Below are 24,953 nucleotides of genomic sequence, written 5' to 3'. Positions count from 1 at the left end.
AATTTGAATTTTGCTGAAGGTCATGATTTTCTATTTTTGGGCATATTCGCCCTCCCCCCTCTTCTAAATTCGAAAATTGCTAAGGAATCCTGTTCAGAGTCAATTGTTCTTTCACGTAATGTGTGGATTTATATCATAACTAGAAAAAGATCCAAGTTGTATGGGGTAGAAATGGTAGGTTTGCATAATTTTTAAAAACCCTTAAAAAATACCCCTTTTTGAAAATTAACCAGAACCAAAAATTGTAGTCCTGCGCAACCACTCAATTCATCGAAAATTTTATTATCTCTAATGTTGTAGAGAATGCTTTTTCTCGAAATCTCGAGGTTCTCGAGATCAAATGGAAAAATTAAAGAAGTTTGGGGGGGGGTTCTGGTGGTGAAGCCGCCTTTAAGCATGTCAGCAAATTTCAGATTCGAACTCAGAGCTCCAAATTACTTATAGAATGGTCGAGAAAATTTATTTTGGGGCTGTTTCCTGAAAAACGATCATTTGACTGGACTAACTAATTTGAAAGGGAACTTGAAATTTTGCATATTGATTCTTAATTAACCGGGGATGTTTATAGGCCTATTTTCAATTCTTAACGATTCCATTACATCAAGTCTTCAGATTGTCAAGTTTTAATATAGACCCTTGCGGAGCAAGAGTTTCCTGCTAGTCATGAATATTCATAACATATACATTAATAATTCACATCAATTTTATTTCAATAATAATAATAATAGTAATAATAATAATAATAATAATAAGCAGACCACCAATACCAGAGTTGAAAACCACAAGACAGCTGAATTCAACTTGTCAGAGGATGAATGAGGTGTTTCCAACAATGTGGAGCTTGAATACTCTGAACTTTGGGGATCCGCACACTGCCATATACTGGTCAGCAGTTGCAATTGCTAGACTGATGGGGAAGAAGATTGGTGAAAGTCAGCAAGTACGAGCTCCAACAGAAAGGCTACCATGGGAGGAGAGACTATGTAGGCAGGTTGATGTGCTGAGAAAGAAAATTGGCCAGCTCACTCAATACATTCAGGGTAATAGATGAAAAATATATGTCCAGGCGTTTTGTCAAATGGAGAGAGATGCTTTGCAGCATACTTCAAGAGACCCAGTGAACAAGACTCCAAAAGAAATGCTCGATACTCTCACACAGTGATCATCAGTCAAAGCTAACAGGCTAAAGAGATACAGAGTTTCAATGTATAGGAAGAAGGACAACTCTCTCTTCAGTGCCAATGAGAAGTTATTTTACAGAAGTCTTAGCAACGCACAGGAGGTGGACAGTACTCAAATCCCAAAGTTGAAGGATGTGGAAGATTACTGGAGAACACTGTGGGCAAGGGGACAAAGTCATAACCCAAATGTAACTTGGATCCATAGAGAGAATGATAGGTTGGCTGGAGCCAATCAGATGCCAGCAATGACAATAACAGTAGCCCAGGTACAGAGTATCATGGCTAAGGCTGGTAATTGGACCTCACCAGGCCCAGACAAATTGCACAACTTCTTGTTAAAAAGGCTTCTTTTCTTGAGAACCCAGAAAGAGTGCCAACCTTCCTTTTCAAGGGAATAACATATCTGCTTCACAAAAGTAAAGACACAGAAGATCCATCAAAATATAGGCCAATCACTTGTTTGTGTACAACTTGTAAGGCACTTACTGCATGCCTTGCTGAATCAATTCAGTCGCATCTGGCCCAAGGAAACATATTTGCTGATGAGCAAAAAGGATGCTCGAAGGGAGGGCATGAATGCAAAGAGATTCTCACTATTGATGCAGTAGCAATGGGACAAGTAGTAGACAAGAAAAGACATATTCATATGGCATATATTGACTACCACAATGCATTTGATAGTGTCCCACACTCATGGCTGATTGAAGTCTTACACATCTATAAAATCGATCCAGCAATTATTGGGCTGCTAAGTCATCTCATGACATTATGGGGAACAGTTCTAAGATTGAGAAGTGGTAAAGAAAATCTGCAGTCTGATAACATCCCAGTCTGCCAAGGAATCTTTCAGGGAGATAGTCTCAGCCCCTTGTGGTTCAGTTTGGCTTTGAATCCACTATCAGCAATGCTTAATCCTGCAGAGTATGGGTTCAAGCTAAAAGGAAGCTCCAGAAATATGTACCTCTTGTCCCACATGATGTACATGGATGACATTAAACTGTATGCAGGAACAGAAAATCAGCTGAGGGAGATGCTGAAGATAGTGAGGTCATTCTCTACCGATATTAGAATGGCATTTGGTCTTGGAAAATGCAAAACACTGAGTGTTTTGAAAGGGCGCATATCTAGCCACCAAAAACTACAAGAAATATGTAATGAAGACGTTGTGGCTTGGCATCGGAGACAATACAACATATTGTATATACATGTCAGGCAATGGCATCCAACGGAGTACCTCAAGAGGCACAATAATGTTGCTGGCATACTGTACCAGGACCTTGCTTCAAGGTTTCAGCTGATTGAAGAGAAAGTCTCCTATGAACAATATACTCCCAATCCAGTAAATGAGAACAACACCTACAAAATATACTGGGATTGATCAGTGCTGGCTGGACAATTCCACACAATAGGACAGATATCATTCTGATGAATAAGCTGACAAGAGAAACAGTAATAATAGATGTGGGCATTCCATGCTGCCACAACTTGGTATCATACTAAAATGAGAAAATTACCAAGTATCTTCCCTTGTAAGCTGAAATGAAGGATATCTGGCACCAAGAGAAAGTTGAAATTTGTCCCAGTCATAATATCAGCAGTTGGATTGATGGAAACAAAGGTGACTGCAAATCTGAGTCAGCTTGGAATCTCAAGAAACACAAGCTACTTGATGCAGAAGGCAGTGGTGCTCAATACTGTATCCTTAGACCAGTTATAGAATAGACACGCTGGGAAGTCTATCCTCTGAAGCCAACATCTACTGTCATATCGCCCCATCGTGATGTCAGCATCGGATAGAAAACTTTCAGATTGTGTCTATTCAGATGGAAGTCGATTATTATTCATGAAAATGGTAAACTCCTGCTGAAATAGACACAATCTGCTATGGAAAACAAACAATGTAAACAAACTCTACAGAAAAGTTTTCTATATGATGCTGATGTCACGATGGGGCGATATGACAGTAGATGTTGGCTTCATCGACTTTCAGTATGAATATACAATGGGGCGTGTCTATTCTATTACTGGTCTAAGACTGTATCAATGGTTAGGGCATTTCGAATATAGCAACAGAATAACATCAAAGTCTTGCCATAGGCCAATTTTGATGAGAAAAACTCACATTAAAATGTGATGATAAATAAAATAATAATAATAATAATAATAATAACCCCCCTGTGGGTGGGGGCAGTTGAGTCAAACATGTGGAATCAGTATCAAGTTGACTAAAATGGCACCCACAGTATCCCCTGCTTGATATCGTAAAGCCGTGTCCACACTATGTCGATCGACTCTGTCGACCCGGTCGATCGATAAAGTCGCTCGACACCTTCGACTGTGTCACTCGACAAAATTGCCTCAGTACATGTGGACGAGTCGATCGACAACCATCATAAATGTTCATACATAATCGAGTGTTTTGAGTGTTTTAGTGTTTAGTGTTTGACTTTGCAAATTTCTAATTTTCTTTTCCACCTCCACTTTTTCAATGCCAAATGACACCGCAATTTCCACCAAACCATCATGCCGCTTGTTTCTGTTTTTATAGTCAACATCACTTGAATCCCATAAGTAAGAACGATCATGGTACATTTCAATAAAATTCGACGTTTGGGTATCACTCCAATTCATTTTCAATAAAAATGTAAGCACTTGAACAACAGTATATTCACTATTCACTAACTAGTATATTCACTAACAGTATATTCACAACAGTATATTCACTAATTCACAACAGTATATCACTATTCTATTTTCTAAAACGGCAGTGACAAGATCGACACGTCCACACTGGTGCGTTCGACTCGACTTTCTTTGATCCGGACCGACCTGAATCGGGTTGCGTTCGACTCGACTCGACAGCGCTCAACAATGTCGAGCGACACGTCCAGACTTGTTCGACATTGTCGATCGACTTTGTCGATCGGTGTCGATCGACATAGTGTGGACGCGGCTTAAGAGGCGACTAAAAGGGGACCCTCCTCTTCTTCCAAAGCCCTTATTCCTTTTCCCTTCTTCTTCTTCTTCTTCTTCTTCTTCTTCTTCTTCTTCATCGTGCTTTGGATCTTTCATCTCTAGAATGACAGTTTTCTATTGACTTTGCAGTGTGCCATTCTTTCTTTTCACTCTGTCTATTTGGCCCTCCTTGGCTAAACTCTTGTATTCAAGCCCTGGTCCCTAAGATTACTAGGGTACCTATGGGCTTATTTTCAATTTCAATCTTCATTGAGTAGTGTGGAGTGGAAAATTGCCAGTTGGGTTTGCAGCCCCCTGGTTGTATAAAAAGAGTTGCACCTAGACAAATCCATGGAGTGATCCGTGGTCTAGTGGATAGAGTGCTTGCGTAGCAGCACAGAGATCCCGGGTTCAATCCCTCTCATAAACAAAAGTTTTTTAACCAGATCACTCCCGTGTTATCGGATGGGCACGTTAAACTGTCGGTCCCGGCTGAAGTATGACAGTTGTAAGGCCCATTGACGGCTTAAATTATATATTCAGGCAGTGGGACCTTCCCGCAAGGGACTCCCCACCAACAAAAGCCATACGAATTTACTATATATGTGTCGAGGTTATCATCAAATTAATACCAATTTATGCTACAACAGAATACAAAAATTCCAAATATCTAAAACCATATCTATTACCCTAAGCATCACCTAGTACAAAGATACTAAACCGAGGTACTATTTTCTACCTATAAATTACCTTATTTAAAAAGAATACTACTTAAATCTAAATCCTACTTACTATTAGTTCCTCACTACCTTGTATCCCAATACTGAATAACCAATGTCTAATTTTTCTTTCAAAGCTATTGAAATTTTCCTCTCCTTTGATTTCCAATGGTATTCTATTAAATATTGTAGGCCCTAAATATCCTAGTGATCTTTGCCCAAATGCTGTATTCATTCTTGGTACTTCTTGATTGTAACGTTCTCTTATTCTAGTATTATGGCTATGATTTATGATATGGTTCCTATTTTGATGTTTTTTCATATACCCAAATAACAACAATATATACAATTGCCTAACACTGAGTACTCTATTTTCTATAAATAATTCTACAGTTGGAAACCGGATTTCCCTGTTTCCCATTATTTTCAAAATGCGTTTTTGAGTTTTAAATAATGGATCTATAAAACTGAAGTTAGCTGCACCCCAAACTAGCAGACCTTACCTTAAAAGAGATTCAACTAAATGTTAAGTATACAGTTTTTAACATTTCTTTGTCTATGATACGCCTTAATTGATAGAATTTGTATAAAAGCTTCCTTATTTTGGCAGTTGTATATGTTATGTGCTTGTTCCATTTCAATGAATCATCTACTATTATTCCTAAATACTTTATATTGTCAGAGCGTTCTATTAGTGGGCAATTACAATTATTGTTACTATTTCTATCACAATTATGAAGCTTCATTGTTGTCATGTGTGATTTTGTGCTATTTGTTAAAGAAAAAGCTAAAAATTTTGTTTTTTCTGAATTTAATGACAAATTATTTCTTAACCAACTAGTGATTTTTGTGAGTTCTATCTCTGCTGTTTGGAACACTTCTTCCCAGTTTTTTCCTTGAAAAAGGAGTGCTGTATCGTCAGCAAAGGCTATAACTCTACCTTGAATTTGAATGGAGCACAACTCATTTGCAAAGATCGAATACAAAATTGGTCCTAAAACTGTTCCTTGAGGTATTCCGAACTTCATGGAGCCCTCTGCACTCATATGGTTCTCAACCTTTGTTTTTTGCTGTCGATTGCTGAGGTAGGATCTGAACCATTCAAGTGGCACTCCTCTTATACCTATTGCCTCAAGCTTTTTTATTAATAAGTCATGGGAAACAGAGTCGAAGGCTAAATCTAAAAATACTGCTAGAGATTTATTCTTTTCCTCTAAATTGCTAGCTACAAATTTTGATAATACTAGTACAGCTAATTCTGTACTTATACCTTTGCGGAAGCCAAATTGGTTAGGAGAAAGAATATTATTAATTTCTAAAAAGCTTATTAATGTTGATTTAACTAGTTTTTCTAAAATTTTTGATACATTGCTAATCAGTGAAATAGGTCTGCAATTACTAATAATTAGTTTATCACCTGCTTTATGTATAGGTCTGACACAGATTTGCTTCATTGCTCTTGGAAAAGTACCATATAACAAGCTCAGATTGAAAATATGAGTTAAAGGTTTAGAAATTAAATATTTTATTCCTTTCAAGGTCCTGTTATCTAATCCATCTAGGCCTGGTGCACTATTGCTGTGTAACGAATCAATTGTGTTTATTATTTCCTTTTCATCTATGGTAAAAAGAAACATATTATTTGGTACATGCAATTCTGGTACATTATCTGCTATAATTTGGTTAGTATTTTTATTCAGACTCTTAGATATTTTGTTAGCTATACTCTCTCCAATATTAACAAAGAAATTATTTACATGACTCAATAGTTCTCTAGGATTATCTTTCAGTGTGACTATTTCACCATTAATTTTCAAAGCATTCAGTTGTATATCCTTTTTCTGATTTGAATCTGTAGCATCCTTGATTATTTTCCATGTCTTCCTTACATCATTGTTCGCTTCATTTAGTTGCATCTTGAAAAAATTTTCTTTTGTAGTTTGGATGAGTGACGTCAGTGTATTTCTGTATTTTTGGTAGTAGTTAGCAAGTTCACCATTCTCTGGGTCCAGCTTCCTTCTTCTATTTAGAGAATCCCTTGTTCTTATAGATAAGTCCTCATGTTATCCATGGTTTTATGCTCTTGATCCTCTTCTTTTGTCTGTAATGATGTGTATTGCTCTCCATATGTTTTTGTAGAATTTCTAGGAACTTTTCGTAAGCTGAGTCTGTGTTATTTGACTCAAAAACCTCCATCCATTCTTCCACTCGCAGTCCTCTCCTCAAGCCGTTCAAGTTGATATATTTACAGTTAGTTGAGAGTTGACAGTTAGTTGAGCTCTGTTCATCCCCATTTGTTCTGTCTAACTGATGTTTTTCCAGTCCAAGAATTGTGATGAAGTGGTCTGTGATACTTGAGTGATTATGATTGGATGGATTTTACTTTTACAGTTGGTCAACATATCATCCAAACAAGAAGACGTTCCCGCTGTTACCCTGGTAGCCTTTTTAATGCAGTTCTTCAAACCGTGTTCGCTCAATAAGTCATAATAGTCATCAAGTTGATAATGGTGATGTGGCTGTAGCGTATTAAAGTCTCCTGCGCAAATAATAAGTTGACCTCTCAGTCTACCAAGCACTGTTTCAAAGTCCTCTAAAAACTCTGTTATGCTGACGTAGGAAGGTGATCTATACACTGCTAATATATTATATCTCTCCTTCGATGTTTGAAGTTGTAGATGAAGAGCGTTGGCCTGCCTGATATTTAGTTCTACCGATTATACGTTGAGATTTTCCTTTGCATATACAATTACTCCATCATTTTGAATACGATTATTCAAAAGAGTGAAAAATATTGTAGTCCTTCAGTTGCTTCTGTGTATAATCTCTCTTGATCCAGCATTCTGTTAGTATTATTATATCGAAATCATAGGACATATCCTGTAGTTGAATCATCAGGTCATCGAAATTCTTCCTAATTGCATCAAGGCTCTGAATACTTGAGTGATCCCAGCATTGACCTACACCTTTGGTATTCTGAAGTGGTCAGATACTTGATTGGAGCAGATTGATAGGTATGTCAGGACAAGGATGACTAAATTCAGGATGCATCATCCACGTGCCTCAGTTTCTCAATTGTACCTACCAAGGAGTTTGGGAGGTCGCGGTTTGAGGGTATCAAGGTTGTGTGTAAGTCAGGAAACGAAGTTAGATCTTACTTCCACAATGCTGATTCAGATTTGTTTGTGAAGGTATGCCAGCTGGATGATGGTTACACAGCCCTTGATTCAAGAAGCCAAGGAAGGAACGAGTTGCTATTTGCTCAAGACCTAAAAGAAGAATGGAGGACAAGAGAGCTACATGGACGGTTCTATGGGCACCTTAATTCAGAGCCAATAAGTTAAGAAATGTCTTGTATGTGGCTGACAGTTGAAGTTTGTTTCCAGAGACTGAGGGGTTTGTACAGGCGATCCAAGATCAAGTGATAGCAACAAATGCTTATAGGAGGCATGTAATGCTAGACAGGACCATAAGTGACAAATGCAGGATGTGTGCCAGTGCAGTACAAAGTATCCAACATATCATATCTGGCTGCTCAGTGCTAGCCCCAACAGAGTATATGTTGCGCCATAACAATGTGGCAAAAATTGTGCACTTGGAGCTGCAAATCAAGTTTTGGAATATTGCAGAGGTCCCCCCTTACTATAACTATCAGCCTCCTCCTCTGGTTGAGTGCAATCTCGTGAATATCTACTGGGATGTCCAAATGATTACAGACAGGCGAGTAGTACACAACAAGCCTGACATCCTAGTATTGGATCAGCTGGAGAAGAGAGCGTATATAATTGATATCGCTGTACCTTAAGATGAGAATGCTCAGAAGACCAGAGGCGAGAAAATCAGAAAAAAATACCAAGAGCTATCATTTGAGCTGAAGGAAATGTATGGGCTGAATACAGTGAGAGTACTTCCAATTGTAATAACAGTCAATGGCCTGATATGCAAGTCGGTTGTGGAAATTTGTTGAAGTATTGACTTGGTAGACGAGGTGCTGAAGAGAATGCTAAAATCTGTCCTCCTTGACACTGCACATATTGTGCGTAAGTTCATAAAATAGTCAAACAGTGTTATAAAGATGAAAGGAAGTGCCCCTTCTATGAAAATGTATCCGCAAGAGCGTGCTTATAGAAGGAATAGTAATAATAATAATAATAATAATAATAATTTCAATTTCAATTTCAATTTATTTCATTTAAAGTTACATAGTATCATATACATACAGTGTTTTGTTGCTCCTCTAGCTTAGAGCTAATTGAGGAGTATTCAAATTTCATACTACATCCTAATAGTTATACATTCCATAATAACACTACAAATGAAAATTTTTGTAAAGTGTTCAATAAACTAAATTGAAAGTCTATCTGGGATTTGATATTGAAGTTCTAATTTCTACCACTTGAATCACAACATTAGTCACTCTATATTCTACTAAATCGGTGATCAACCTTGCAGACATTATTGTCTCTTGCATTTAGGTGGCTGTGAACAGCTGACTAGCTGAACCAACATGCACATCAACAATAATTTTACAACACACACACAGTCATAGAATGCAAAAACATAACCTATCCTCCAAAAAAACATTTATTAGCCTATACTACAAACTGTAATATACACTCTCTTAATCATTTTCACTGCTTCTAAAGCACTTTTTTGTTTACAATATTAAAATCATTCTTATTTATTTATTCATCCATAGTTTTTTCTTTTCCATTTCCCATTGTACAGTGCAGTTTGTTATTGTCTACTATGTGCAAACTAACCTATCTACTAACTAACCTATTAGAATATTATCAATAATCTTCAACATATATTTCTATTCAAACAATTCCTATAAAATAATTCTTAAGTTTAGTTTTTATTTCATTTCTTTGTAAATTTTTCAATTCTGGTGGCAAATCGTTCAACAGGTAAGGGATTCTGTATTTTAATAGGTTCTTACCATAATTATTACTATAACGCTGTGCTCTAAATAGCCTATTTCTCAAACCATAACTTATTTCGTTTATTTCCCTTAATTCATCTTCAAAATAATGTCTGGACAAATCAGTGTATTTTTCGAGAGATTCTGGTGTCATAATACCCAATATTCCAAGCTCGACTCCATTAAATAATGTATTTGCTACTCTTCTAACTACATCATACAACGGCTGTCTCAAATACACTGGTGCTAAACTATGAATTGTAATACCATAGAATATTATACTTTGAATCATAGAGAAATAGATAATTCTTTTAATATTTATTGGAAAACAGTGGCTAATTCTAGAGCATTTGTATAAAGCAGCTTTCATAATTCGCAGCATCCTATTATTGTGTGAATTGAATTTCATGTCTGCATCAAAAACAACTCCTAGATGCTTAATATTCTCACTGTATTCCAAATGCTGACACCCGCATGTGTTTCTCAAATTATTATATCTTAGACATTCTGCTTTATGGCAAATTAATTTATAATTGTACAAACCTACGTTAATTCTAGGATTTCTAAATATAATTACCTTTGTTTTCTGTGAATTTATCTTGATACCGTTGTTGAAAAAATATTTATTAGCCAAATTGAGATCCTCTTGCATGTATCTTATGCCCATCATTAGATCAGTGTGTGTCATATATAGCAGGTTGTCATCCGGGGTCCGTATCACAGAGACAAGTTCTCACAGAGACAAGTAGTGTTTTTGAACGATATTAGTGTCACAGAGACAAGTTTCATAGGAACAAGTAGTTTTATAAATGGCAGTCTCACAGGAACAAGTTCCCACAGAGACAAGTTGAGTCTCACAGAGACAAGGTGAGTCTCACAGAGACAAGGTGAGTCTCACAGAGACAAGGTCTGTTTCACTGGAACAAGTAGTGTCAGTGGAACAAGAAGAGGGGTAGAGTCCCATTCGAACAAGTGTAGTGTCACAGAGACAAGATCAGTCTCACAGGAACAAGGTTGGTGTGGTGTGTTGCCTACACATGAAGATGAAGGCATTCCATTTGCTCTAATAAATGGGATGTCATCTGTTTTTTAATATATATACATATATATTATGGTGACATGAATAGAATAGAATGACTGCCTTTATTTTTCTTAGAAAGCGAAGTTAGGGCGCAGTCGACCCTCTCTTACACTCAACTCTCTATCAAGTATTATAACAATACGAAAAAAATAAATACAAATAATATGATTAAAAACAAACAATAGTTAAGTTATCTACTTATTTAAAATAATAACAAATTTTAAATTATTGAAAAGAAAGAGAAAAAAATGACATTGAAAATAATACATAACAATGCTGAATGATAGTATTTTCTGATACTTCATCACTTTAGTAAAAAATAAGACACTACAGAATACAATACAGTAGGCCTACATAGCAACTGAAGTGTTTGCTATACATTTCATTTCCTACTTATTATCACTATGTAAATCTCGAAGTGGATAAGTAAATATTACATTATGATTTATTTAAATAGTAAAATAGAATCTTCCTTCAATCAACAAACAACGTCACAAACAACGCTCCTTCAATCCACGTGACATACATATATAAATATATAATTTACATATGTTAATAATGTGGTGACATCATTTGAAGCCAGCTTTAAACGTTTCTCCTGTGGAGAAAAAATGATGAATTTAGTAGACTTTTTAGTGGATCCTAGACATTCAGATTCAAATCTATACATAACAATTGATTCCTCTTTTCATCCAGGATATTTGTGGTTTCTTAAAATTTCGATTTATTGACCGAGCGAAATGAGTTCTAAGATTCAAGTCGACGGCTTTGCATTTCTCTTTATGTTTATATGTTCCGCAATTACGGCGAAACGCAGCAATAGATTACCATGAAATTTGACAGGTATATTTCTTTTTAAATTGTGCCTCGACGTATATACAAGGTTTTTTGAAAATTTTGCATTTTAAGGTTAATACAATAGGTAAAGTCTCCTTCGAACGCCAATATTACAGTAAAAATCAGAATAGAATCATCCATAATAATTCAGCTGTTGAGTGGATTTTTAATTGCATGCAATAACGCATGCAATTAATATATCAATGTAACTTAGTAAAAAATCAGCTGTCGTGTTGACTATTCATTGCATGCAATGACGCATGCAATTAATAACGGAAAGAAAACATAGTATTTTCTCTCGACCTTTATCTGCTTTCAACTCGGTCTGACCTGTTGAAGGAGATTAGATTTTGATGTTAGCATATTTTTGATACACTAACCCCAACAGCCATTAGCCGTTTTCACACCGACATTTTGCCGACACAACATACAAACAGGATTTACTCTTATGGACAGTTTGAGACGAGGCTGTGTTTTATAACTGCGCGAGGTCTACTGTTCATAGAACTACTAGTCCAGGATTAAAATGTTGTTTTACCAAAATCATCAAATATTTAATAATTCGATACAATGATACATGTACAAATGTGAAGCTGACTTGCACCGAGGTAGAATCAATTTAATTTTAAATAATTTGAAATATATTTAAAGTTGTTAGGCTTCATTAATTCATTGAACACCTATTTTATCATTATGTGTTACCAGAACCTATTAGAATAATTGTAGATTGCCTTTAATGAATAAATTGAGTTCCATGTAAATGTATTATTTCCACCAAACTCCAAAATAACTATTTCAATGTGACTTTTAATTGTTCAGTCAATATAAAATAATTTTGATTCTGCAGTAACTTATACATAAGTGATATCAATGTAAGAAAGAACAGATTATATACTTCTAGATGAATGTAACAATATTGGAAAGATGTTATCCAACGGTATTTGAATACACCCCTGACTGTTACTGTATGGGAGTACCACCAGTAATTTATAAGTTTTCAATTCGTCAAAAGAGTGGTTATAGATAAAATAGTGTACTCAACGGTTATAATCTTCTCCTATCTATATTTTTTCTCCTTATATTTCTCTATATTTTTTTCTCCGCCAAAGTGCAGTACTTTATACCTGGCAATAGAATTTTTAGAAATAGAAGCATTTGGTTAACTTTGGTTTTACGCTTCAGTGAACATAGTCTATGAGCAGGGTAGTTCTACCTGGACACCACCGATGACAAATTGACCGGGCTTTCCAGAAGTACCTAACGGGAAACATTTGCTTTGTTTCATGGAAGCAAGGCATTGTAATACTGAATGAGTATTTATAGTTCTATAAAGCAAGGCCTTTTGGTTCTAATACCCGAGACGTCAGTCTGCAGATTGTTGTTATGGAATGCAGAAAACTTCTTTCACCAACCTTAGACAATAAATGCTGTTTCAAAAGATTGAAAAGATAGCATGCCGCTTCCAAAATCTATGGATACGGTTTATGTACTATATATATATATACTCACAGATATATATATATATATATATATATATCTGTGAGTGTAGCGTAAGGGACACACTATTATTCCTCACCCAACATATAGCATATAATATATCGAACTCTGTCACTCCCACTCAACCACATCACTCTCTTACACATACCCTTTCCTTCGGGCTCACTCTCTCTCTCACTCTCTCTCTCTCTCTCTCTCTCTCTCTCTCTCTCTCTCTCTCTCTCTCTCACATGATAATGAATTAAAACGCAGATTTCTGTCTTTGACACTAATATCATGCTTTAGTTAGATCAATAATGTTTCAATTGCCATCTAAATCTAGGTGAACTATTTGTAACACATAAACTAATAATTAAAACCACCCTAAATAAACCTTGATTAGTCCCAACCGATATGGTTTACAGTAAATTTAAGGACATGACAATAAGACAATAATTGTGGGTTGGAAACGTAATTTTGAATATTTATTATAATAAATATTACTGTTTGTTATACAATAAATGAGCAATTCAATTCATAACATCTAGTAGTCATCTTATGAATAGTGTTATCATTCATCAAATCAGTCTTATCAAGTCATAATTATCATCACCCAGTACAATTGAATAAATTAAGTCATACATTGAAAAAAGACATAAACTATTTATAAACTCACAGCACTGAATATCATATTTTCAACAATTTGAAAATTAATTTACGGAACAATAAGCATTTTCATTCAGAATTACATTTAGTGCGTTTTTTAATTTATTCAGAGGCAAGTTTCTTCTAATATAAGATAAAGGCAGATTATTGAACATGGAGTACACTAGATAGGAATAAATTTCAAGCTCTCACTCAATCTGACATTAGGAGTTACTCTAGTAGTCCAGATAACAGTAGACCTCACTGAACATCCTTTGCAATGTGGTAACGAGAATATTCAGCCATCTACTAGAAATGCTATCTACTAGGAATAAAGTCATTGTAATAATATCAGCGCTTTTATAAAATGTTTGCCAATGGCCCCACTAAGAAATCTGATCAGGCTGGTTGGAGACTTCCAATCAACCATACATTACATTACATTACATTACATTACCAGGGCTACCAGACATTGTTTTGCAGTAGTCGTACTATATCATAATGGAAAAAGTAGAACTTTGATATGAAAGTAATGAACTCACTCCGCTACAAATAAAATCTATTGGTGTGCTAATCTAAATGTTGCACTACTTCAATCCTGTAAAAATGAATACCGGTATAATACTTATTCTGAATTGATGGAATCCCAAGTCCCATTGCGCTTATGATAATTTTAAATGTTACTTTATTAACTCAGTAAGTTCAGAAAGTTATTGCTCAGTTGAATCAGAGCTACGATTAAAAAGATGATTTGGGAATTATCAAGTGGCACTTTTTGTTTTTCACTGGGATTTTCATTTTGTAACATGTAGAGACGCTTGTAGAACAACAATCTGTTAAATTTTTTATGGGAAAGATTTTATGAGGAAAATGAAGTTTTTCATTGACATTATCATCCGTAACTCGGAACGCCATGATAAATCTTGGCATCTAAAGCTGCGTTTACACCAAAGTTATTAACGAAATGTTAATAACTTAATCCTCACAGATTATTATAGATTGAACGGCACATGAAAAACACATATGTTCATCATGTGTATGATAAGTTATGCTCAATCTAATAGAATCTATAGAATCTATTGGTGTTGACGCAGCTTTACTCTGTGACTGTCTGGAGTTAATATTATATCAATTTGAATTTACAATTCGAGACCGCAGCTCGGAAAAAGAAGAGATGATTAGCTCATAATATTGGGGACCGAGCTTCGCTCAGGAGTACAAAAGCATAAACAATTTATTACGAAAGAAGGAATTATAATGAAAAACCATTTTGGCCATGTGGTTTTTAAGAAGCGGTGATGAATAGGTCAGTGGTAGGCTATTTGGCTTTTATATATTCCATTTCATATTCATATTGATTATTCTTTCGGGTTGAAGGTTATATGTATACGTATTAGATATATTGGAATAGTTATCTTGGAGTTTGGTAGAAATATATTACATTTGCATAGAACTCAATTTATTTATTTATTTAAGTTATCTTCTATCTGATTCTAATAGGTTACCAACCCATCCCTATCTTATATGATAAACCTTCAATCATAATCATATACCTGCATGATTAAAAAACAGCAGACATTCAATTTACTAGAACAAATAATGGAGTGCCTTCAAGTTCAGATGTAGGCAACACGCCTAACTTCTTCCCACATTCGCTACCTTGTCTCTATGACACTGACATTGCTTCTGTGAAACACCTTGTTCCAGTGGGAACTTGCTTCTGTGAGACTGCCATTTATAGCGCTACTACTTTGGACGGAGACCTTGTCTCTATGAAACTGCTTGTCTCTGTGGGAACTTGTTCCTGTGAGACTGCCATTTATAGAAATACTTGCTCCTGTGAAACTTGTCTCTGTGACACTAATATCGTTCAAAATCACTACTTGTCTCTGTGAGAACTTGTCTCTGTGAAACATCCCCGTCATCCGCATACTGCAGCACCTTACTTTTGAAACTGAGACTAGCTAGATCGTTTACGTACAGATTAAATAGAACAGGAGACAAAATGCTGCCCTGAATAAGTCCACAGGATTGATTATAATCGGTACTAATATATTCACCTATACTAACATGTATTTTTCTATTTTCAAAATAGTTTTCAAACAAGTTGAATAGCTTTCCACGAATACCTATTCTATTGATTTTTTGTAACATAATTTCATAATTAACCAAATCATATGCTTTTGTCAAATCTGTTGCAACAGTTATGACAAATTTATTGTCATTTAAAGCTTCAAATATATTTTCTGTTAGTTTTTCTAATAAATCTATTGTTGATTTTTTTGGAATAAACCCATATTGAGCATTATTTATTATGTTCTGATTGATCAGGTATTGATTCAATTGCATACAGATGAAATGTTCTAGAATTTTCATAATTACTGAGATTGATCCTATTGGCCTATAAGAACCTACATTTTTCTTTGCTCCATTCTTGAAAATTGGTCTGAGATGTGTTATTTTTAGACGCTGAGGTATTTTTCCTGTTTCAATTATCCTATTAATCAAATGCATCAGGATCAGCTTTAGATAGAAAATGTTATTTATGATATATTTTGGCCTAATTTTGTCAGGTCCTGCAGATGATCTATTGTTTAGTTTGTTAATGATACTATAAAGTTGATGTTCTTTCATTTTTTTAAAATTCATACTCATCCTATCCCCTATTGTATAGTTACCTTCTTTTAAATGTGGTATTATATCAAAGTGTTGCCCGTTCATTTCTGTTGTAATTTCTTCTATTTTTTCTTTAAAGCTGTTTTTAAATTTCTCTGTTAGGTTCATAATTTGATGATCTTCATTGATATTGAAATTTAACTTAATTGATTCCTTTAGAGACGGCCTATTCTTCTTATTTATGAAATGATTGATGATTTCCCAAATTTTCTTAGTATTGTTGGAGTTATCATTGAAAGCCCTATAATAGTATTTCCTTTTCTCATTACGAATCATGTCTGTTAACTTATTTCGTATGTTTCTAAACTGATTTCTCAAATCCACATTATGTTTATCTCTTTTAACCATTTGCCATAAATAGTTCTTTCTCTCTATCATCAGCTTAATTCTATCATTGAACCAGGAGTTATGTAGTTGCTTAGTTTTTTGTTTAACCTTTATGACACTTTTAGCATATATATTTTCGAACCTCTGAACTATATCATTATAAATATCTGATGGTTCTCTTAAGTCTAGAATCGGCCACCAATTTTCAGTTTGAATCAATTCATTTACTCTCCCCGTTAAAATGACACTTTTATATTCATTTTCCATAGTCTGGTGTGTACCATCTGTACATGTTTCTAACAATTTGATCCCTGTCCAGTAATGGTCTGCAATTTTGCTTTCAATCAAAAATGAAATATAAGAGTTGTTAGGATCTAACTTTACATTAACATGATCTAGGCATGATGATACAACTGTGTTACCATATGTTTCCTCTCTAGTTGGCTTTTGTATAGTATTGTATAAACCATAAGAGTAGAGTACACTTATATAATTATTCGAACCATACATATCTGACAGGTAACATATATTTATATCTCCTACCATGATAATATTTTTTTCTTGACTCATTCTTTCTGATGTTAAAAGCCTCTCCAATTCTTCATTAAATAAATTCACATTTTGATTAGGTGGTCTATAAATAGCTATGATTATTATTGTCGTATTTCTATCACAAAACTTAAAAGATATTAATTCAGCAGACACAAAATCTATTTCATTTTTCTCAACTTTAATACCTGCTTTGTAAAAAATTCCCAATCCACCTCCCCCTCTCCCATCGGACCTACATTTAAATAGACTTGTAAAACCCTGAATTCCATACAAATTTGTTTCTTCACTATTAATATTAATTTCGCTAAGCACAAGAATATCTATTTCATTGATTATACTGTTAGTTTCTGCTCTCAATGTATCCCAATTTTTTCTGAGTGATCTAATATTGGTGCATAAAATATTTAGTTCATTCACTGTCTTGTTCTTCTTCAAAAATTCTTTGGACTGATCCAAGTCTTGAAATACTCTGAAATCCCTGTCGTTATTTAAATCTTCTTCATTTAATTGAAAAATTTTGATTTCTAGAAAGTTTTATGTTTATATTTTTATTTACCTATAATATTATTGTTTGGTAGATTTATTAGGGAGAAAAGATAGTAACTTAACCTTATTGAGCTACTAATTAAATTGTAAATGTAATATCCTGGCCTTGAGAACTTTTAATTACCGTATCTTTATATTATTTTTTCTAAATCTTCAAACCTTATTATTTTTATTGCTCTAGCTGTCTCATCTTTTTTAATCATTATTCTGTCCCCATTCATCCACAGAAATTTGTATTTCTTTGTGATTTTCATTTCCTTCACTTTTTTGAATAGATTGTTGAAATAGGGGGTAAGATGGTCATTGAAGTAAATTGATTTGACTGTCTTGGTCTCGTTGAACATGGACGTGGTAGGTCTAATCGCCCTGGCCTTTTTAACTATCATATCCCTCACTGATCGAGAGCTCAGCTGTAGGATAGTTGGGCTTTCTGCATTCTTCGACGGCAGGCGATGAGTAGTTATGTCTTCTCTTCTCAGTTCAATATCCATCTTCTTCATAAGCGTGAGTATTTTCTCTTTCAGATCCTCATTCCTCGAAAACGGAATACCGGATATGATGATGTTTCCGCTTCTTCCATACTGTCGCTCACATTCCAAGTCCACTCTTAAGTCATCAATATCACTTTTTAAGATTTCTGTCTTCTTTTTAAGGTTTTTTATTTCTTCTAAAACCCCCCCAATTTTCTCTTCAATTCCGGTGAACAGCTTCTTCATTTCCTCCATTTTTTTCACCATCACTGCTTCATGGTCACTGAGCATCTTCTCCACTAGACGTTTCAGCATCAAATGTGTCCCATCGGTGAGTTCTTCTTCAGTACTGTTTTTCCTTGGTCTTGCTGCACCCCTACATTGAGGACACTCCCATTCTGCTTTTTTTGGGCACTTTTCGCCTTCCATGTTGACTTAGATACTCCCGAACAGTGAAAGTGATATTCCAATTGACACTTACCACAAGCCACACAATCGTTATCAATCGGCAAAGCCTTATCGCAGACTGAACAATCCATATTTAATCTATTGATAATATTTCACTGAATAGCAGTTAAATTCTAAGATTGTTGGTTAAAGTTTTTATTTTCCTAACCTCACTTTTTCGAAATCTAGGCTTACCGACTTCAAAGTTCCCGTGACTCGTAGCAAATATTATTTACACAATAATTATCAAGTTCTCTGCCAAAAAATAACTTAAAACATTATTATTTTTCTTTCAACTTTTATACTGAAGCACTTATTTCTCACTTGCTTATTCTTACGTTATTATAATAGTCACTGCCTTCGTAATAATGTATATATTATGTATATATATATATATATATATATATATATATATATATATATATATATATATATATATATATATATATATATAATATATATATATATATAATAATAATAATAATAATCCTTCCTTTCCTTTCCTTTTTCCTTCGTCCTGGTACCCCCAGAAGAAGGGAGTTTATTATAGAAAATATAACAAACAAAAGTGAAAAATACACTTATAAAAAGAAATCAAAGAAACAAAACAAATAAGATAAGAAGATTCCTTTTCAGTGGAAAATTTCAAATATTATAAACCAGACGAAATATAAATTCTCCAAAACCTTCTAAAGAAGGTTTGACTGGAGGAGTCCAAGTTTTACATTATATTAAAAAAAAAACATAGAAATAGTACATTGATATAATCAATCAGTGATCCCAAAATAATAATTATAATATTAATAATAATAATAATAATAATAATAATAATATAATAATAATAATAATAATAATAATAATGATTATAAATAACCACCCAACCTCATTTTATCTTATCTCTTCTTGTAAAAATAATTTCTTATCAACTTTTTTTTGGAAATTAATTCAAAATAAACATTTCAATTATATGTAACCTGACTTTCTGAAGCCTATGCCTTCTTGGGCATTAATTTTAGCAAATAGCTGTAGAACAATCAAGTCCAAGATGCTCAGTTGACAAGTCCAGACATTTGGAGGCAAGTGAACAGTGAATTGCGTGAAGTTATAGTGTTGCTCCGTGGCTGTTGTAGTTACAGTAGTTTTTATCCAGTTAATAAGATGCCTTTCTTCAAACCCGATACCAAAAATTATCATTATGTTTCAACTATTTCTTATTATGAGGTAAGTATTCTTAAACGTTCTCTATTATTGATTATTTGCCAGTTATTCTACTCGAAATTATTCTTCATCCGTTGTCATGGCATCATCAATCAACCTAAATTACAATAGGTACATTCTAAGTCAAACGTAATTTGAACCTTAATATTTTTCTAATAGAGTATTTAAAATCAATTTTGTATGTGAATCTTCCAAGATACTGGACGACTTCTTAGTTCTTACAAAACTTGGAAAGTTTTGGCGGTAAAGCGAGCCAAGTTTTAGGTTATTGCTATTATCCTAGGCAATCAAATCTGAGCATTCTTGAACAAGTTGAAAGTTGAGTACGGTATTTGTTCAATTCATCCTCTATCTTATCTTATTGAAAATTATATTACCTGATTTTTAATGTTCAACGTGTCTTGTGAGGTTAGTCTTAGTTTGAAATTTATGCATTCTCGCAATATACAGAGTGAGTCACATGTATGGGAACCCTTCAATAAGTTGGGGACTGTTGTAGATATAATATTGTAACTTTCAGGATAAGTTATTGGTCAAATACTCTTCCTTTTGACGTACAACTGAATTTCAACCGAGGGGGGTGACTTAGGGGTTGTAACTTATCCAGTAACTTATCCTGAAAGTTACAAGTTACAGTATTATATCTACAACAGTCTCCAACTTATTGAAGGGTTCCCATACAATATGGCTCACTCTCTATAATACTTATAAAGAAAAAGATATACAATTCTTCCGATCAAATAAAGAAGGAAAGATTATTTACAATAGAGAAAAGAATTGCTGCTAGGTTCTTGATAGTTTTTGTTGGTTTCTCCCTATAGTGAGATTCATTCTCAAACTGTCAGCATTGGTTGAATGGAGAGCAGAATATAATGCAGAATAACATGTCTCAAGTTCATTGAAGTTTTCACTTGAACGTTGAACTTCATTGATTAGCTGTTTGACAAGAAAATCTGATAGTGAATGGTCCGCTCAAAACAAAACCTTACTAATTTACTTTACTTCATGTTGTTTACAGCAATTTGTGTTGTAGAAGTTGAGGTGGTGGTCATTAATTTGGGTTTTATTGTGGTTTCACGTGCACGAAACATACCATTAATTTGTTGAACATCTTCAGCTTGAAAGCAAAAATTATATTTCCTTAAAAAATAATTAGCTTAGCCGATCGGCTTGTCTCCTTCACTCCTTGGTCCTTGGTGGTGTACACAGTGAAGAATTATTATTGAAGCCTTTCACAATAGTTTCACGGATCCGTGAGTAGCGTTGGAAAATTTTCTAACTTTACGTTGGCCCTTTACGGCAGTGTTTACTGTTTTAAAGCCGAATGTTGTCATACCTGATGGTGTGACTAGAATCCTGTCATGTGATAGGCTGCTCTGAACCACCACTCTACCCCACTGCGCAGAAAGCAGAAACTACAGTTCCACTCTTGTGCTTGTGAGTTGTTCTTGGCTTATAGTCATAGTCATTCTCTCAGTTGCGTGTGTGAGGTTCGGACCTGGTTCTCTTTTGTCGTACGAATGGTGTAGGAGAGAAATGAAATTTGTTTGAGTTTGATGTACTAGTCTCTTTGTGCCAGTTAATTAAGAGAATTGTGATAGTTTCTAAATAATATTATTGTCGTAAAAATCTCGAAAATTTTGTTGAAGGTACGTACTTTGAAAACTAACCTGATAGTTCCTTTGTTCTAGAATCAGGAAATCAATGGCTTTCGCCTACATAGACTACGTAGACTAGATCCCAAACAAAGAAACTACCATTTTGACCAATCTCAGCTTATTCTATTGAAAAGATTTATTGAGACAATGAGTAAGCGTCAAATATTTCTTTGTTTGCTATTTTTCTTTCAATAATTTATACTTCTACTCTAGTAGACTTACTAGAAGCTTGTTCAGCTGAAAGTTTAATATGGGAAACTGTGATTTGAGTCTGCTATACCAATATTGTAATATCCAGTCTTTATAGGAGGCATAATATATAATTTACATTCTTTCTATATTTGTTCATCTTCATATTAACTTTTCCTTACTAATTCTTTTAGTTAGGTACTTGATACGACCATGTTGAGCTACCTTATTTAACTTACATTGTTATCATACGGTAACACTTACTGGATTCCAAATTGAAATTGAAAAGTTTTCTTCACACATGTTGGAATGTGAATCAACCGAATTGAAATAATTCGATGAGTTTCATTAAAAAATAGCATTAATGGATTTCAGTCTTGTGGTGGTTCAATTGAATTGAAAGCTTCAGACTATTGATTATTAGTATTTTTTTAACTATTTAAATTGATTTTGCTCTTATAGTAGCTTATCCCTTTAATAGCTCTTTTTCTTCAATTCTTTACCCAATGAATAGAAGAACCAATTTGTTAAGGCTTTATAAAAATTATTTCAGGATAATTTCTTCCATATGGTGATTGTATCATTGAAATGTAATAAATGTCCCTTGAGAAATACTTATTTAAAGCTATACCCTCTTGCGTTTTTTTTACCTGTTAGTAATAGGCTTAATTGCTAGTGTGATCCTTTCCATTCGCATTGTGAAAATCTCTATGATTCTGATGTGCTCTCATAGTAGCCAGTAATTTCTGTTAGACTAAACTATTATTTGATTTAATTTTTTTCATTTTCTCTAACTTTTTCTTATTTGTCTTTGTCTTCTTCCTCTTGATTTTCCTCTTCATCTTCTGATAATGGAAAACAAATACTACTTTATTAACAATTATTTCAATTAATTTTGCTCATTATTTGAATTTATAAGACTGGGGCATTGCAAGTATTATCAATAAACTTAAATTAAAATACAATTAATCAAAGAGCTAAGTTTTATGAAGGTTTCTGAACCAGTCGATAACTCCTAGCTATCGGAAATAGGAACATTTTCTTATTTGATGGGTATAGAATATATGGATACTAAATTATTAACATTTTTTAAAATAATTAATTCCTAAATCCCAATTGGTTTTTTATTAGCACTTGATTTCTTATATTTATACCTCATGATTGTATCATCTTGTATTATTTTCATAAGAAATTAAACAATGTTGATTATGAGATTCATCAAACGCAATGCAGGAGATAATGGTTATTTTACATAAAAACATTTTAGGTATACATTGTGCACTGCATGATTGTAAGATATAACCTTGGACCAGTTATAGAATAGACATGCCCCATACTGAAAGTCGATGAAGCCAACATATACTGCCATATCGCCCCATCGTGACGTCAGCATCGTATAGAAAACTTTTCTGTAGAGTTTGTTTACATCGTTTTCCATAGCAGATTGTGTCTATTTCAGATGGAAGTAAATTATTAAAGAACTAAAATTATATAATTAAGAACATATGATTATATATTATTTATAATGCTGACGTCACGATGGGGCGATATGGCAGTAGATGTTGGCTTCATCGACTTTCAGTATGAATATATACAATGGGGCGTGTCTATTCTATTACTGGTCTAAGGGTATAACATAGTTCCCAATAGTTGAGACTTGGAAGAACATAAAAATGTCTTATTGTATCAAGTTTCTTCAAAGATTTTTCCTATTATGAAGATTATTCGATGTTTTTCGAGTTTCATATTTTAATTTTCAAGATGGAATAAAATTTTTTTATTTTTCCATTCTTAATGTAATTCTCATATCTCTCAATAATCTTATACTCCCAATGCATATTTCATAATGAGAAATTGAGAAATATAACATTAATTGTGATGTACAGAGTGTTTCTGAAATAGACCGACAGATATCGTGAGTGGTTTTCTGAAATTAAAATTAACAAAAAAGTTTCAGTAAACAAGGGTCCTAAAATGCTTTATTACCGAGATAATAATTATGGCGTAAGATTGTACATGTTTTTCATTTTATTACTTTGTGGCCTCATGAGGATATTTGAGTAATCGATTCTTTTATGAGATCAGCTGAGAAATCTGAGGTATATGAAATGATTGTTGAGGTAATGGGAATTCGTCAAAGCAGTAATTTTCAATTTAAAAGGAATATAACTAGTATTCTTATTGTTAAACGATATTCTAAATCAGAGAGAATTTCAGATGATTTGATTCTGAAGAAAAAATTTTCAATTACTACTTAGGACTACTACTACTATGCTTTCTAAAAAGCATCCAAACCTTATAATACTGTTATTTTGTTAATCAGAGCAAAGATTTTAAAAATTGCTAATTTTTCTGTTCTGTCTCCTTCTGAGTCCTGATTTATTAGGTTTGGGTGCATTTAGGTAACATAGTGAGTGAAAGTTTTTCTCCAGAATTGAACTATCTACAATTGCCTTTGACTTGAAATACCGTTAAGCAATAAAAAGTATCCTAGTTATATCCCTTTTAAATTGAAAAATTACATTTTTTGGTATGTTTTCCATTTGAATTTGAATATGTTCCCAATTTTCTCAACAATCATTGAAGTTACATACTCCTATTTGAGTTTATACCAATAGGTTTGATTTCACATAGTTTGATCATTTTAGTACCCTCATGGAGACCAAAAAAAATTATAAATTTAGTAAAAATATGCAATCTTCAGCCATCATCATCTCGGTAACAAAGCATTTTAAGACCCATGCTTACTGGAACTTGTTTCTTTATTTTGATGCAAGAGAGCCACTACGAAGATTTTCGTTCTATTTCAAAAACCTTCTGTATGTTGACTAAAGCAACCCACATGAGTCACAAGTCTTGTTTTATGATTAATAAGGTAATAGTAACTTCTGGGCCACTCTGTATTATTACAACTTTATTTATCCCAATAGTTTTATTGTTCAAGTACAAGTATGAGTCAATTTCACATTAATTTTTGAAGATAAAAAATAATTAATATTTTCTAACAGTTTTGAGTTCAGAGGAAGTTCACATTTACTGTTCTTGATTGCGT

General features: G+C 33.8%; 2 protein-coding genes across 5 annotated transcripts in view; both read left to right on the top strand.

Moving 5' to 3' along the window:
• LOC111062828 (inositol-pentakisphosphate 2-kinase) overlaps nucleotides 1–24,953 on the top strand; it is a 216,739-nt gene that overhangs the window by 94,413 nt on the left and 97,373 nt on the right. The window lies entirely within an intron of this gene.
• LOC120354947 (protein BTG2-like) overlaps nucleotides 1–24,953 on the top strand; it is a 196,062-nt gene that overhangs the window by 165,814 nt on the left and 5,295 nt on the right. The window contains exon 1 of one of the 4 annotated variants that reach the window (XM_039443127.1): nucleotides 21,465–21,703. The exons of the other annotated variants lie outside the window; for them this stretch is intronic. The gene's annotated coding sequence lies outside the window, so the exon portion shown is untranslated. Of the gene's footprint in view, nucleotides 1–21,464; nucleotides 21,704–24,953 lie in introns of those variants that run through there. 4 annotated transcript variants of the gene reach the window in all.

The sequence above is a fragment of the Nilaparvata lugens genome, chromosome X (assembly GCF_014356525.2).
Source record: "Nilaparvata lugens isolate BPH chromosome X, ASM1435652v1, whole genome shotgun sequence".
Taxonomy (NCBI): Eukaryota; Metazoa; Arthropoda; class Insecta; order Hemiptera; family Delphacidae; genus Nilaparvata; species Nilaparvata lugens.
This window is presented reverse-complemented; position numbering and strand designations above follow the sequence as displayed.